The sequence below is a fragment of the Oryctolagus cuniculus genome, chromosome 15 (assembly GCF_051225735.1).
Source record: "Oryctolagus cuniculus isolate XC-2025 breed Fujian yellow rabbit chromosome 15, ASM5122573v1, whole genome shotgun sequence".
Taxonomy (NCBI): domain Eukaryota; kingdom Metazoa; phylum Chordata; class Mammalia; order Lagomorpha; family Leporidae; genus Oryctolagus; species Oryctolagus cuniculus.
This window is the reverse complement of record NC_142881.1, coordinates 76,495,382-76,509,795: the sequence shown is the minus strand read 5'-3', so window position 1 is coordinate 76,509,795 and position 14,414 is coordinate 76,495,382. Positions and strand designations below refer to the sequence as shown.

General features: G+C 45.1%; 1 pseudogene; it reads left to right on the top strand.

The window, feature by feature from the left end:
• The first annotated feature begins 11,475 nt into the window (after nt 1-11,475).
• On the top strand, nt 11,476-11,574 carry LOC149122082 (U2 spliceosomal RNA; annotated as a pseudogene).
• Nucleotides 11,575-14,414: the final 2,840 nt, after the last annotated feature.

Sequence of the window (14,414 nt, the reverse complement as noted above, 5' to 3'; positions counted from 1 at the left end):
TCCTGCACACACACTGACTTTATAATGAAATTGTATTGTTGCACAGTTCATATGCATGAAACATGCACAAGTGGAGAGAATAGTGATGAAACCCCACATACGCATCGTTCCATGTCAGAAATCACTAGTACAGCCCAACCCATTTCATCTGAATCTCACTGACTGTCCCTCCTCCTTGGATTGGTGTGAAGAAATTAAAAGATTTTTTGCTCAAAGATGATTGTCAAATTGGTAATTAACTTTATATAAAAGACAGCAGGTCTCTTAGGGTATTTATCAAGCTGTGATTGAGAATGAAACAGGATTGTGGTGGGTGGATCTGTTCTAATGTAAAAGTCTGCATGCATTACCTGTAGAATGTTTTAAATAATGAAAAGTAGAAAGATAATTTGACAGAGAGAGAGACATACTTGCTTGTATACCAGAAGTACAAGTCTTTTCTTATATTGTTAGTAAAGTAATTAAAGGAACAATGAACTAGAAATCAAGAGACATGGGTTCCACTTCCATTTCTGAATTATTGCTTACAATTGCTTATAAGGATCACGCAAACCATTCAATCACCCCAGTAATATCTTTCGACATCTATAATGTGCCTGACATTTCTGTTATCTAAAGATACAGCAGGAGCTCATTTTCACAGTTGTCAGGACTCTTTGAGTTGTAAATAAAGAACATTCTGGGTCAAGCCAGCTAAAGCTTAGACACAATGTAGTGGTATATGAAACCATGCAACCCAAGGATGGGCCTGACTTGCACCTGGATTTCATCAGCCCTTTGTCTTCCTGTCTTTCCACCCCATCCTCAATTCTGCTTTCTTCTCTGTGGGCCTCCTTTGTGTGCAAGTTCTGTCAATACGGCCACTCCTGGCAGCTCTCTGACTGCATCCTCATTCCACTCTGGATACTGTTTTTGTTTCTCTAGGTCCAATGTCACCCCCTCAAAATATTCTCCCATTGAATGCCCAATCATTGTGTGCAAATGCACTTTGCAAAATTATGGCATACCTGATAAATTCCAGGTAAATGTTATTGCTCCCTTCCTTTTATCTAATGGATCCAACAATTATGTTTGTCAACCAAGTTCTTTTTTGTTATTCTTCTGAATGTTCTAAAAATTATTTACTTCTGTTGTTATTCATGGTCTACTTTCTGAGGCCACAATTTAGGAAGTACCCACAGCCCCTTTTCTCATGAAGATATTCTGGGTACTTTCTAATGAATCTTCATTGGATGCTTTCCCATTGTAGTCATCAGAGATCACGCATGAGCTTCCTTGTACAGCCCAGCCCATGCTATCTACATTCAGCACCAATAAGAGAAGCTAGGCTTCTGTTTCCACAGTTACCATTGCCACAATAAAATGTTCATGATGCCCACCTGTCTTTTGCAGAATTACTTTTTAGTTTTCCTTTTATCCAATGAAAAATTACAGCAATAGCAGAGTTCTCCCACCCCTGCCATGGAAAGTCATTTGACTCTTCTGAGCTTCAGTTTTCACAATTATTTCTATCAAGATTTATTTATGTATTTGAAAGGCAGAGTGACAAAGAGAGATATCTTCCAACTATGGGTTCACTCTTCGAATGCCAACAGCAGCTAGCATTCAAGGCTGACCTAGACCAAAGCCAACAGCCAGGAACTCCATACAGTTCTCTCATATGGGTAGCAGGGAACCAAGTCCCCAAGCAGGGAACCAAGTCCATCATCCACTGCCTCCCAGGCACAAAGCAGGAAACAATCAGGAATGGAAGGCTGAGATGTGAACCATACACTCCAATATATAATACATATACCCAAGGCAGCAGTTTAAATGCTGTGTCCAACACCAGCCCCACAACTACTGAATGGGGTTAGGAGCTACTCAACGATGTAGCTAGGAGGATTAGAGGAAATAAGGGTTGAAAGCTCTTAACATAATTCCTAGGACAAAGCAGACACTTGGTAAAAGTGAGTCACCTTTTCTCCTCCAAAGGCACAGCAGTTTTAGATGTCTTTGTGTGGGACTCACTATACTTCTATAGCCATCATTTCCCTTATCTCTCCTAGCTGTTCATGAATTGCTGAAGCTTGTAAATCCATCTTTGTTTCTTTTTATTGCCCACAGAGCTGAATGCAATGTCTTTTCATGGAGTGGGGCCCTAACAGATGATTTGTGAGAGTACAACATATAATAACTTGGATTCTACTCCTATTCCAACACCATAGCTAGAAATAGGTTGATGATACAAACTTTTAATAATCCTATTACGTGTCAGACTATGCTAGAAGATTTTCATTTGTTCTATCATTTGATCTAACATTGTACACATAAGAATGTGACCTACCTCATGGAAACAGGTTCATGGTCTCCAAAAACTCACTGCCAAGTCATTCAGCTGATATGTAGTGGAGCTTGTCCTCAGGTCCAGGTCTGTCGCCCAGTCCCTCTGAACTGATTGGACCACTGCGTATCACCCATCTCTAGATGGCCCAGCACCAGGGATATCTGAGTTTCTCAGCCTGTTATAGCCCTTAAAGGGTGAAAAGACCAGGCTAAGTCATGAAGAGTTGGCAAGAGTCCAGAGTTCAGGGTCAAGGTGTACATTGTTGTGGGAATGAGTCATGAGCACCCACAAAGAGAAGCTGGGGAGAAACCCAGCTGAGAGCATTCCTTTCCATCCCCAGAGCCTGGCCACCTGTGAACACATTGCCACCTGCTCTGGAGCTCAGTGGTGCCCATTCATTCCTCACTCAGTTCCCTGATTCATTAGTCTTCTTCAGAGGCTCCAAGGTCTAGCCTACATTTTTTGTGGATGCCTTCTTATGTCTCGGCCCTCACCTAGCCAGTTGGTTTGGTCAAACCCAGAGTTATTGTGGGAAGCCAGGAGAAGCAGACTTCCCTACCTATCTTTAGCAAAATAGCATCATGCCTCATTATTTCATTAATGTTTATTTATTCCTTTTTATTTATTTGAAAAGTAGAGTGACAGGAAAAGAGAGAAAAAGAGGGAAGAGAGAGAGAGAGATTTTTCCATGCACTTACTCCCAAAATGCCCACAGTATCTTGGGGCTGGACCATACTAAAGCTAGGAACTAGAAACTCCATCATTGTCTCCCACCTAGGTATTAAGGACCCAAGTACTTGTACTATCACTTGCTGCCTTCCAGGATGCACGTTAGCTAGAAGCTGGATAGGAAGTGCTCCATTCCAAGCACTCTGGTACAGAATGTGGGCACCCTTACGGGAAGTGGTGCCTTAACCTGCTGTGCCACAAGGCCCAGCCTTCTTGCTTCATTCTTGAGACTGAAAATATGACAGCATGCATATTCCATAGTAGAAAAGCATTTTAGATCCCATCCATTGGCTTTTTTCTACTTGAACCCTTAAACCTTTCTCAACGCTGAATTGAGACATTGCAAGCAAAATCCAATGGTTCATGGGTCAAGTCAGGTCTAGGGTTTCAAGGCAAGAAGAGCCCCAAAGTGTTGGGTAGAGAAGGTGGAATTTCAAGGCACAAAAGAAAGTTAAAATAAAGCAGGAAATCTGCACCTGGGAACAACCATCAAGAATGGGTGTAGCACAAAATGATATAAGAATGTGAAACCAGGAGCTGGTATTGTGGTTGAGCAGGTTAAACTGTCACCTGCGATGCCAGCATCCAATATGAGTTTTGGTTCTAGTTCTGTCTGCTTCACTTCCAATCCAGTTCCCAGCTAATGTGCCTTAGAAGACTGTAGAAAATGACCTAAGTGCTTGGGCCTCTGCTGCCGACATGGGAGACACCCGAAGCACTTCCAGGATCCTGGATTTGGCCTGGCCTAGCCCCAGGGGCCATTTGGGGAGTGAACCAGCAGATGGAAGATTTCTCTCTCTCTCTCTCTCTCTCTGTCCCTCCCTTTTCCCCTCCCTCCCTATCTCTCCCTTTAACTTTATTTATATGCCTTTCAAATAAATCAATACATCTTTACTTAATGTATACTAAACTGATCTTCTGTTAAAAAAAAAAAAGAAGAAATTAGCAATTCCCAACTTGACTCTCGCTGGGATTAAACATGACAATAGGTCTGATCTGATTTCATCATCATTTAAAAAATCATCTATTATTTTTCACTTTATGTTTCTGTGTGGGAGCAAACTGTTGAAATCTTTACTTAATGTATGCTAAACTGATCTTCTGTATATAAAGAGAATTGAAAATGAATCCTCATGTGAATGGAAGGGGAGAGGGAATGGGAAAGGGGAGGGTTGCGGGTGGGAGGGACGTTATGGGGGGGAAGCCATTGTAATCCATAAGCCGTACTTTGGAAATTTATATTCATTAAATAAAAGTTAAAAAAAGACATAAAATAAATAAATCAATACATCTTTAAAAAAATGTGAAGCTAGTGTGAAACTGGATCATGTGAGTGAAGCATCAGGTAAGAGCATTGTGAACCTGGGAGGCAGTGATGGAGGACCCAGAAAAAGGAGTTAGGCTAGGAAAGTCATTTAATACTAATGTCAGTATTTGCTATTACCTCACATGAATTACTTATCTTCATCTTTCAAAGAGGTCTGTGGTTTTATTCTTATACCTACCTTATTTCAAAAAGATTTATTTCATCATTTATATATCTGGGACACAGAGAAAGACAGAGGGGGGAATCAACTCCCATCCACCAGTTTGACCCCTAATTGTCTGCAGCATCCCTGGACTGAGGCTGAGGTCAGGAGTCAGACACTCTGTCCAGATCTCTCCCACATGGGAGGCAGGAACCCGACTAGCTAAGCCATCATCTGCTGCCACCAAGACTGTGCATTAGCAGGAAGATGGAATCGGGCATAGAGCTGGGACTCAAACTCAGGCAATCTGATGGAAAGCCAGCATTCCATCCATTATCTTAACCACCAGACCAAATGCCTGCCCCCACTCATTTTAGAACTGGGGAAATTTGAAATGCAAGGAGATAAGGTGATTTTTTCACTGTTCTAGAGTTAGTGGGCGACAGAGATTTAGCACTACTTTTTGTCTGATTCTAGAACTCACGTTGATATCCCAGAGTTATTCAAGGGTCTACACTTCAGTATGATGCACAGAAGCAATGATGAGCTCCAAATCTAATGAAACACAAGGGGAGGGTGTTGCTCATGATTTCTTTCGACAATGGTGCCACTCAGGAGAGACTGACATCTCCTGTGGCTGGAGGAGATAGGCTGGAACCTCTAGGAAGTCACACACACACATACACGGATGAAGAACTGCAGCAGAGACCTTGTCCCAAGCCTAGCTGTTCTAGCCTGAAAAATTGCCTTCATTTTCATCATGCCCCCTTCCTTTGTCAGCTTTCTGTCCCATGGCCCTGTAACACATCTGCAAGGCTGTGAGAAGGTTCATGTGCTTTCCAAGCTTGTAATCCCACAGGGTGTATTCTAAAAATACAATTAAGTGATCCAAAGTAGGAATGTTCTTGTGCTCAGAGCTAAGCTTCTGGGTTGCTCCAGACAGTCCCCAACACAGACCTGTCCCGTCTCTCATCATGTTTCCCCAAGCTGGAAACACGGCAGCCTGGCTGGGTAAAACTGTGTGACTTGAGCCTTTTGTCTCCATTTCATTAAACATGCTTAACATTCATAGTGAGTGATGATCAAAGCAGATAGTGCTTGAAGCATCCCCAGGGTGATGGTGGTACCTGGGGAGTCATCAGTGTGTCCTTGGAGCAGGGGATTACAGGGAAGGGAAGCTACGTGGGCCAGTAGGGGCAGAAGCCATGGGCAGACCTTCTAGAGGGATAGGTTGTGCTGTGCTAAGAAGGCATCCTAATGGCCTGAGATTTTCAAGGATGAAATGGATGGATTTCAGAGGGAAGGTGTCTCTTGCTGCTAGGGGCCAGGATAAAGGCACAGTGAAGAGTGACTTGCACCCTGAAAACCTGGCCCCTCCACAGGCTGATTGTCAGGCCTGACATTTTGGGAGAGTACCCAGGCACAGGTGGAGACAGAGCTCAGGGCAAAACTTGTCTGTGTGCCTGACTATGAAGAAAGTCAGCCACTAGCCCTGCATCCCCAGAGGGCCATTCCATTCTGGACTGGCATTGAAGAAGGGTGGTAGTTCTCCATCAGGAGCCTGGGTAGTAGTATTAATCCAGTTTAACAGGGGCAGAAGACCAAAAGAAGCAAAACAGGGCATTAGACAGCACCTGAGAGAGTAGGGGCAGCTTCACCTTCCTAGCAGAGCACTAAGTCAAGTCACAGACTCAGCCAAGATTCCCATGGGAAGCAGCAGAACACCACACATGAAGGGCTTGCATGCATGCACCAAGTAGCAGGGCAAGCAGTGGCTGATTGTTCAAGCAGGGGCTTGGTGACTGCACCTTATTCCACCTGCAGTGCTGAGACAGCACCACTTCATGGCCTGAGAGAATCTGTGTTAAATCTGTTTAGTGATGTCAGTCCTTGATTTAAAACCATGATTCTCAAAGTTTAGCATGTGTCAGGATCACAACACAGAGCGTTGGGTTCAATCCCCGGAATTTCTCTCTCAGTATGTCTGGATGGGCCAGAGAATCTGCATTTATAACAAACTCCCAGTGACCTCACTTTGTGCAGCACTGGTCTAAAGTGATGCTAAGCCCAAGTGAGCTTACTTTTCTTCACACTTACTCCACAATGTCAGGACCTTCTTGATTGCAGTTACCATGCCAAGAACTAGTATTGGCCATCCCTGATGACAAGTGGCTTGTAGTTTAGAGAGACAGGAATGGGGAGTGTACAGACAGGGTAAGTCCTAGGGCAGGGTCCTCTGATAGATTTGATGAGCAAGTGAACTCTTGTGTGCTGAGTCAAACTGATGTGGGGACAACAGAAAATAAATTCTCTGTGACACTGAGATTAGATGCTGGTTTTAGGGTCAGGAAACCCCACATCCACTCTTAGCTCTACCATTTAATGACATCAGGCAAGTTAACTCATCATCCAAGTCGTCCTGAGTCATTCAATGCCATGACCAAAGGCATTTTCTAGGCATGGGGCCACTGAGTACACCAGTGTGACATATGAGGCAGTCCTCCAGAGAAACAGAACTAAATAAGATGGATAGATGATGAATACATAGATAAATGACAGATGGTAGATGATGGATGATAGATAGATAGATAGATAGATAGATAATAGATAGATTGATTTCTTACGAGGGAATGGTAACATAATTATGGAGCCTAAGATATCCTGTGATGTGATGAAAGCCACTGAAACTGGGGTTGCAGTTCAGTCCACATCTAAAGGCCCAAGAACCAGGAGCACAAGTGTCCAAGGCCAGGTGAAGATGAACGCCCCAGCTCAAACAGAGCAAATTCCTTTCTTCTTCCTTTTTACTCTGTTTGGGTCCTGGACAGGTAGGCTGGTGCCCACCCACATAGGTAAGGGCTATTTTTTTTTGCCTTCTCCCCATTCAAATGCTGATCTCTTCCAGAAACATCCCCACAGACAGACACACGCAGATACAATGGTTTACCAACTATCTGGATATCCCTTAACCCAGTCAAATTGACACATGAAATTAGCCAGCACACCTGACACCCTGTCATTATTCTCAAGTAGCTTGCACTCTGTCAATGGCAGGGGCACTGCAGACAGGACAATCCCATGCAGATACGTACAGAAAATGAGCTGTGACAAAATATAGTGACAGGACAAAGAGTGACAAGTGGCAGTGGAGGGGAGATAATTTTAGGGAGGCTTGTGGGGAAGGCCTCTCTGAAAAGTAACATTGGAACTGAGATCTGCTCAGTGGGCAGGTGCCTGTATTTTAACAGACATTCTGTGCCTATGCCTGGATGTTTAAACATATATGTAAATTAAATAACTGATAGTAAAACCATCAATGAAATATACTCATCGTCACCTTCCTGATTCTTGCTGTTATTATCATTATTGCAATAATTATAATCACGATAGTGCCGGGAAAGCAAGCACCTGAGTGAGGGCCCAGGAGGGAGAGGCCTCTGGATCTGTAAAGGACCCAGGTAAGGAGCCCAGACACACAGAGCATCCAGGAGGCAGGCCAGGCCAGATCTTGGACGTTGTCCTCGGAGCCATGGGTAGCAACGGAACATGCTTGTATTTGTGCTTTAAGGAAAACACCTTTTGGTTACCTTGCTGCCTTCTGCAGAGAGCACCAGGGAGCCGGTGGAGGGGAGCCAGGGGGAGGTGAGGCAGAGTAGAAGAGTGAGGCTGGAGGTGAGCGAGAGGTTGAGGGTTAACTTGAGCACAGTGCATCTGTCGATTGCACGTGGAGGACAATGGACAGCCACAGAGTGCCTCTTTCCCTGTCTCCTAGAGCTGTGTCCCTCGGAAGAAAAACCACTGAGGCAGGCTTTGGAGAAGCTGCTACAGGATGTCAGGCAGGAGACTCGGCCATGCAGAATGCTTTTCTGTCCAATTGGATATTTCCCAGATGCACACAGAAGGGTATTCTGAGGACTGAGTCAGTTGAGAGGCATGAAAAGCACTTAGGGAACTGTAAAGCATTTTTCAAATGTGAGGTGCTATTTTTATTACCCTCGATTTCCCTGTATAGAATGTGGCCCAATAACTGGATAGCGGTGTCTGGCTGCTCCTGTGGGACCATCACAGGAGGAGTTGCAGGGACTGAGGTGTACCTGCCTGGGGCCCTGCAGAAGGCCTGCGTGAGCCTACCAGGGTAACTCCCTTCCCAACAATGCCCTTAATGCATCACTCATTGAAGGGGATTTGCCAGGCAAGGCTGCATAGCTCATCAGAGGAAAGGTGGCCACCTGGGTTGATTCAGTAGCTGGAGAATAATAATCTCCATCAAGCCTAATGGGAGCCAACATGGCAATGACTTGATTGCCATCCAGCCTCCCATGACGAAGCTGCACAAGACAGGGTCTTGTGATGCATACAAGCACCCCACCCCCACTGCTCAGGCATTCCCTGGGCAGAACATTAACAAGAACTTAAGACGCATTCCTCTTCATTGGGCATTGGAAACCAACAGCCATTTAGCACTAGGCTGGGGCTTCATGTTGGAGGCTGTGTGACTTGTAGTGGGTCCCCTTCTCCTTCCCTGCCCTCTCTTTACTCCTCACTCCCACTTCTAGTTCCCATCTCCTCCTCTACCTCTTGCTTTCCAGTATCCTCCTATAGAATCAGAAAGACGTCCCATCCCTCCAGCCAAGGAAGCTTTCCTTGCCGTGTTGAACATTTCAGGTGAGAGTGGCTGGAAGTCTGCAGTCCCACTCCCGCCCACCTCTACTTCCAGGAGTGTGATTGGGGGGGGTCGATGCATGGTGCATGGCTCCTCCCATTGTAACAATGGTGCATTTGTGTGAGTGAGTGTGTTTGTGTGTGTGTGTGTGTGTACTGTGTGACCCTGCCAGGCCTCCTGTCCTTACACCTCAGCCAAGTAGCTGCAGGACCTGTTCAGAGGATAGCAACTTCCTGTGCTATGAGTCCCTTGAGGTGCAAAGGAGAGTGTAAACCCTGGCAGACTCATTCTCTGTGAAGGGCTTTATGCCAGACAAGATCATGTAAGCACTCAGGAGCCTGCTCAGTGTCCTGCCCTCTTCTTACCCTCGGTGCCTGATGAGCACAGTACTGCTGGTCCTGGTCCAGTTCCTTTGGTGATCAGCTCCCACCTTCTCTCACAGCCTCCTGGATGGGCTTCCATCTTCCCAGAGCTGTGTTGTTCTCCTTTCAGGGCCTCAGGTACCATAGGATTAATGCCTTTCCCCTGGGGCTCATGCCTTTCCCCTGAAGGCTCCATCCACTCTAGGCTGGATAGCTCCTGCAGTAGGAGCCACTGGCCTTGATCCAGCCTCTGCATAGAGCTGGCATTTACATTTGTCTCACAATTGTTTACACATTACTGATTACCAGGGACTCGGATGAAAATGAGACACAGCTCTTGCCCACAAGAAACCCGTGATCTAGAGGTGAGAGAGAAATGCAAACAAATAAGCACAATAGATGGTTTCACGTGTCCTTTATGCTTTTGGGATGTTTGCATTTCCTGATATTTGTCCATCTCTGGAGAACTCAGGTGAAAGAGACCATCTGACACATAATTCAAAAACTTGGTGGAAAAATGGAACAAGAAGATGTTTATTTTGGTGCAAAAAAAAATTGAAATCCATACATAGGTTTCCCATGATGTGCATTTCTACAGGCTTTTTGAAGAGCTCTAGTATTACTGTAACATAATCCTGACCACAGTCACACAGGGTTTGTAGGCAGTATCTACATCTTACAGACGAGGAGACTGAGGCATTCAGCATTTAAGTGACTTGTCCAATGCCAGACACTTAGTGGCAGATCTCTAAGTAATATCTTTGTCTGACTCTTTACCCCTGCTACCTTCTTTCTTTGGACTGGGGGTTCCTGCCAGCCTGTAAAAGGGGAGGGAGGATTTTTTTTTAGGCCAGCACTATGGCAGACTAGTTCTACTTGTGAAGTCAAGCCTGCATGAGAAACGGACTCCACAAGGGAGCATTTCCCATCCAGAAAGTCATTAAAGGAAATGAAAGCTGACAGATCATTGTTATGCATGCAGAATCAACACAAATGAGAAAATCTGTGAGTTCCACCCCCGCATGTCTCTGGGAAAATCTGCAACAGAGACAAATGGACCAGCGTGTGGACAGACAGTGATTCACCAATGGAACCTGGCAACCATGGGACCAAGCTCACAGGAAACTTGACGTCTTTGACGTATTCTGTTTTACAGGTAACAGGCTCTTTGATGAAATAGAGGAAAGCAGCTTAGCCATCTGTTTCTCAAGGATGAGACCCCTGGCTTCTGACAGATAAAGGAACACCAAGCACATCCTCCTGCATGTAGGCAAAGCCTCAGGGAGTGCTTCTGCAGCTGGTGGAAGCCTTTGGCCATCCCCTGCAAGCTTGGCAGTGCTTGGAGATCAGTGCTGGTTCCACCTCCCAGGGCCCTTGTTGAAGGTGGGAATTGGGATCACCCTGAGAACCTCAGACATAGCATCTACCACAATGTCCCTTAGAGCAATGACTGGTCAACAGCTCCCATCCTTTCGGACAATGTGACAGTTCCCAGTTGATCAAGGGTGTAATCTGATCCCCAGTAGATGCTGGATCACCACCCCATGTTTCTATTCTACCCCTACTTGGGTATATTCTGAATTTCACACAAATCCCAGTCCTCTTGGGGATTTTCCTTGCTTTTCCTCAGGAAATTGTCTTCCTCAGGCACATTTGATTGATCTATTCATGGTAAACCAACAACCCCTCCCACCAGGGTCCTTATGTGTCCATTGAGAAATGTGAATTGCATACAAAATGCAATGGAATCTGCTCTTCTCTACCTAGCATCCACCCTCAGTTCCTACTTTAGCACCTGTGGGTTTTCCTAGAGGAATCTTCTGGAGAGGTGTTGGTCCTCTCCATAGGATTCTCCAATTTTTCAGAAAGGAGGCTCTGAACAGCTACCATGGAACAATATGACCCCATTTCTTTTTAAAAATAAGAATCACTTCTTGGCCTTTTGGCTAAGATCAAGTGTAGTAAAAATAAAAATAAGAATAATGATAAGTTAACTTTCATCCAATTTTTGAGTGCACATACTCTGGTAAGCGATTTTCATATATTGTCTCATTTAATCCTCACACATAAATCTCTGAAGGAAACCCTATTTTATATACAGGGAGTCAAGAGGCCTGGCAGAGCTGAATCAGATGTTTGCACCCAGGTGTCTCTGACTTCAAAGTCTGCACTCTTGGCCACTGTGCTCCTGGACGCTTCACGACCCCCTTTTGAGATTTACAATGCAAATTAAAGAGCTGAATGCTCCCAGAAGTACTCAGTAGAGAAACTTATTGAATATTGCTTAATCCTTCATTAAGCTCTGCCAAGTTTTGTTGCAACAATCAACAGATTGGTCCCTTCATCATGCACTTGCCCAGGATAGTATAATGGTGTAGTAGGAGCAGTAGCAGAATTGGTGTTTCTCCTGTGTTGGCAGGAGCCTTACCTTAGGGGAGGCCTGGTTTCACCCTTGCAGGGCTGTAACCATCCAGGTAGCTCTGAAAAGATCTGATTATTTCTCTTCAAAGTCTTAAACGTGTCCACCTTGAGAAAGAACAGGTCCCCTTGTGGGTCCCTCTGCTGTCTTGCTATAGACAATTTCCAGGACTGGTTGGTTAGAAGTTCCGCTATCCGCCAAAGAGCTCCTCCCCAGGATTCTGGCAGTGGAAGGCAGTCCCCAAGCCCCATTGCAGCAGCATGGGCAGCACTCACTGTGGAACTCTTTAGGCCAGGAGTAGATTGAGGATGTGAGATACACGCATTTCAAAATTGAAGCAATAAAGCACATTTTCCCCTCAGCTTGCAATTGCCCCTTAATTGGACCATGAATAGCAATTACACTATAAAGCCCAACAGGAATTTGTGGGTAATTAGAGAATGTCTTGGGCAGTGGGTTTTAATGGAGGATCCCAGCTAATCATTGAGTGACTTTCACCCTCCACCAAGTGATAAAATCTTCATGCAATGCCTATCAATCACTCAGAGAAATTGCAAGACCAAGGAGGCTGGAAAACCTCACCCTGCCCAGAGGCTCTGTGTCCTTGAAGGAGTGGGAGAAGCAGAAGCAAAAGGGGCTCTCCTGGCCCAGGAGCTCACCACACCCTGCTGCAGCTGCTTTGCACCTGTTGCTTGCTGCTCTGTGTGGGGCATAACTTTATGTCTATTGCACAGACAATAGCATTAGCTCGAACTCTTGGAGCTTGGAAGTTACAGATCCAGAATAGATACTTAAGTGTTTTATTCTCCAATGTCTATGTCCTTTTGACTCCCCCATAACCACACAACAGCTATTCAGCAACTACAGTGGGCCTGCAACTCTCCAGAAACACTCGGGAATATGTTCAGTAGCTATGTGCAGTGTTTTTGTCACATATATGAATGAAAAAATATAATTTGGACAGTGGTGATTCTTATGTTAGACTATTGCTCTCCTTCACCCTACACACACACACACACACACACACACACACCTTCTGTCCCTCCATCTGTTTTCCAGTAGCTGAAGTCACCTGTCTTTGTGTTCTTTCAAAAGTCAGTGGTGAGACAGTGATAAAACAGATGGTCTGAAAAAGCACCAGCGAAGGAACAGAGAAATGACCCAAGGAAAGAAAGTCCATGGAAAAAGGACAAGATAGCCATCTAGCCACCATTGTCAGAGTCAGGAGTCTGGGGCCCTGCACATCAGCATCACCCCACTAAGGGGGAACAGACTGGGACTCATCCATCAACTTAGTAAGGCATCTTGGATAGGGGCCAGTTAATTCTCCATCCAGACTGGGGCAAGGATAGACAAATGGATTCCAGGGCACATGAAGGCAGTCCAGAGAGGAGTTCAAGTGGTAAGGACATGGCAGGCACCAGTCCAACAGCTAAGAAGCAAATGGGCTTCCTGTGACTGGGAAGGAAAGGAGAGGTGACAGGAAGCACAGCTTTGGAATCAGGCAGACCTAGCTGGATGCTCTTGCTGTGATCGACTCTGGCTGACCGTGGCTAACGTGTCCATCCTCTTCCACTCAGTGCAGGTCAACTTACACAGGAGCCAGGGGGACTGAAACCCACAACCCATCGGCAAGGTAGGGGTGGGTGGGAGATGAAGGTTCCAGGGGTTAAAATCTGTCAGATTCTAGAACAACATTTACCCAACAAGCAGTTGCTACTCAAGATATATGGATCCACCTGCCCCTTGCAAATTACCCTAAAATATAAGAGATGGTTTCTATTCCAGTTAACACATCAAATACTTCTTCATATGTGACATTTCAGTCAATAAAGTAGAATATTTGGGGCTTATGGATTTCTTTGAAAATTGACTGAAATCTACCAGCTCCCTTCCCAGAAATGCACCATTCAAATTCATGATTCCAGAAACTGAAGAGGTAGTTCCATGATTACAGGAAGGAAATCCATATTTAAGCAGAAGTGCTTTGAGTGAATTCACTGTTTTTCCTCCTGTGAGTCTTTCCCTAGAGCCCTAATCCTGGAGGGGATGGAAGTGTGGACCCTAGAAAGAAGCCACCCTAAGAGACATCTATGGGTGACTGGCAGCGTGATATGACACTTTCCTGTATCAGGGCTCCCAGGAGCAGGGCCACATGTTTCAACAGGGACATGAGCCTTTTGTGAATCATTTGCACAGTGCAGCTTTGGGCCATTGTTTTCCCTTCATGTCAGTGTCCTTCCAGAAAATGATTTAGGTCAAATTCAAGGATAAAATGCTGACTGGTTTATTCTCAGTTCTCAGTATGAGAAGAGAAGGAAAGCAAAATTGTAACCAAGTTGGGAAGTATTTGATGCTGTGGTCTGGATGTCTGTGTCCTCCCAAAACTCCTATGTTGAAATCATCTGGCCCAATTTGATGGTTTGAAGAAGTGTGGTCTTTGGAA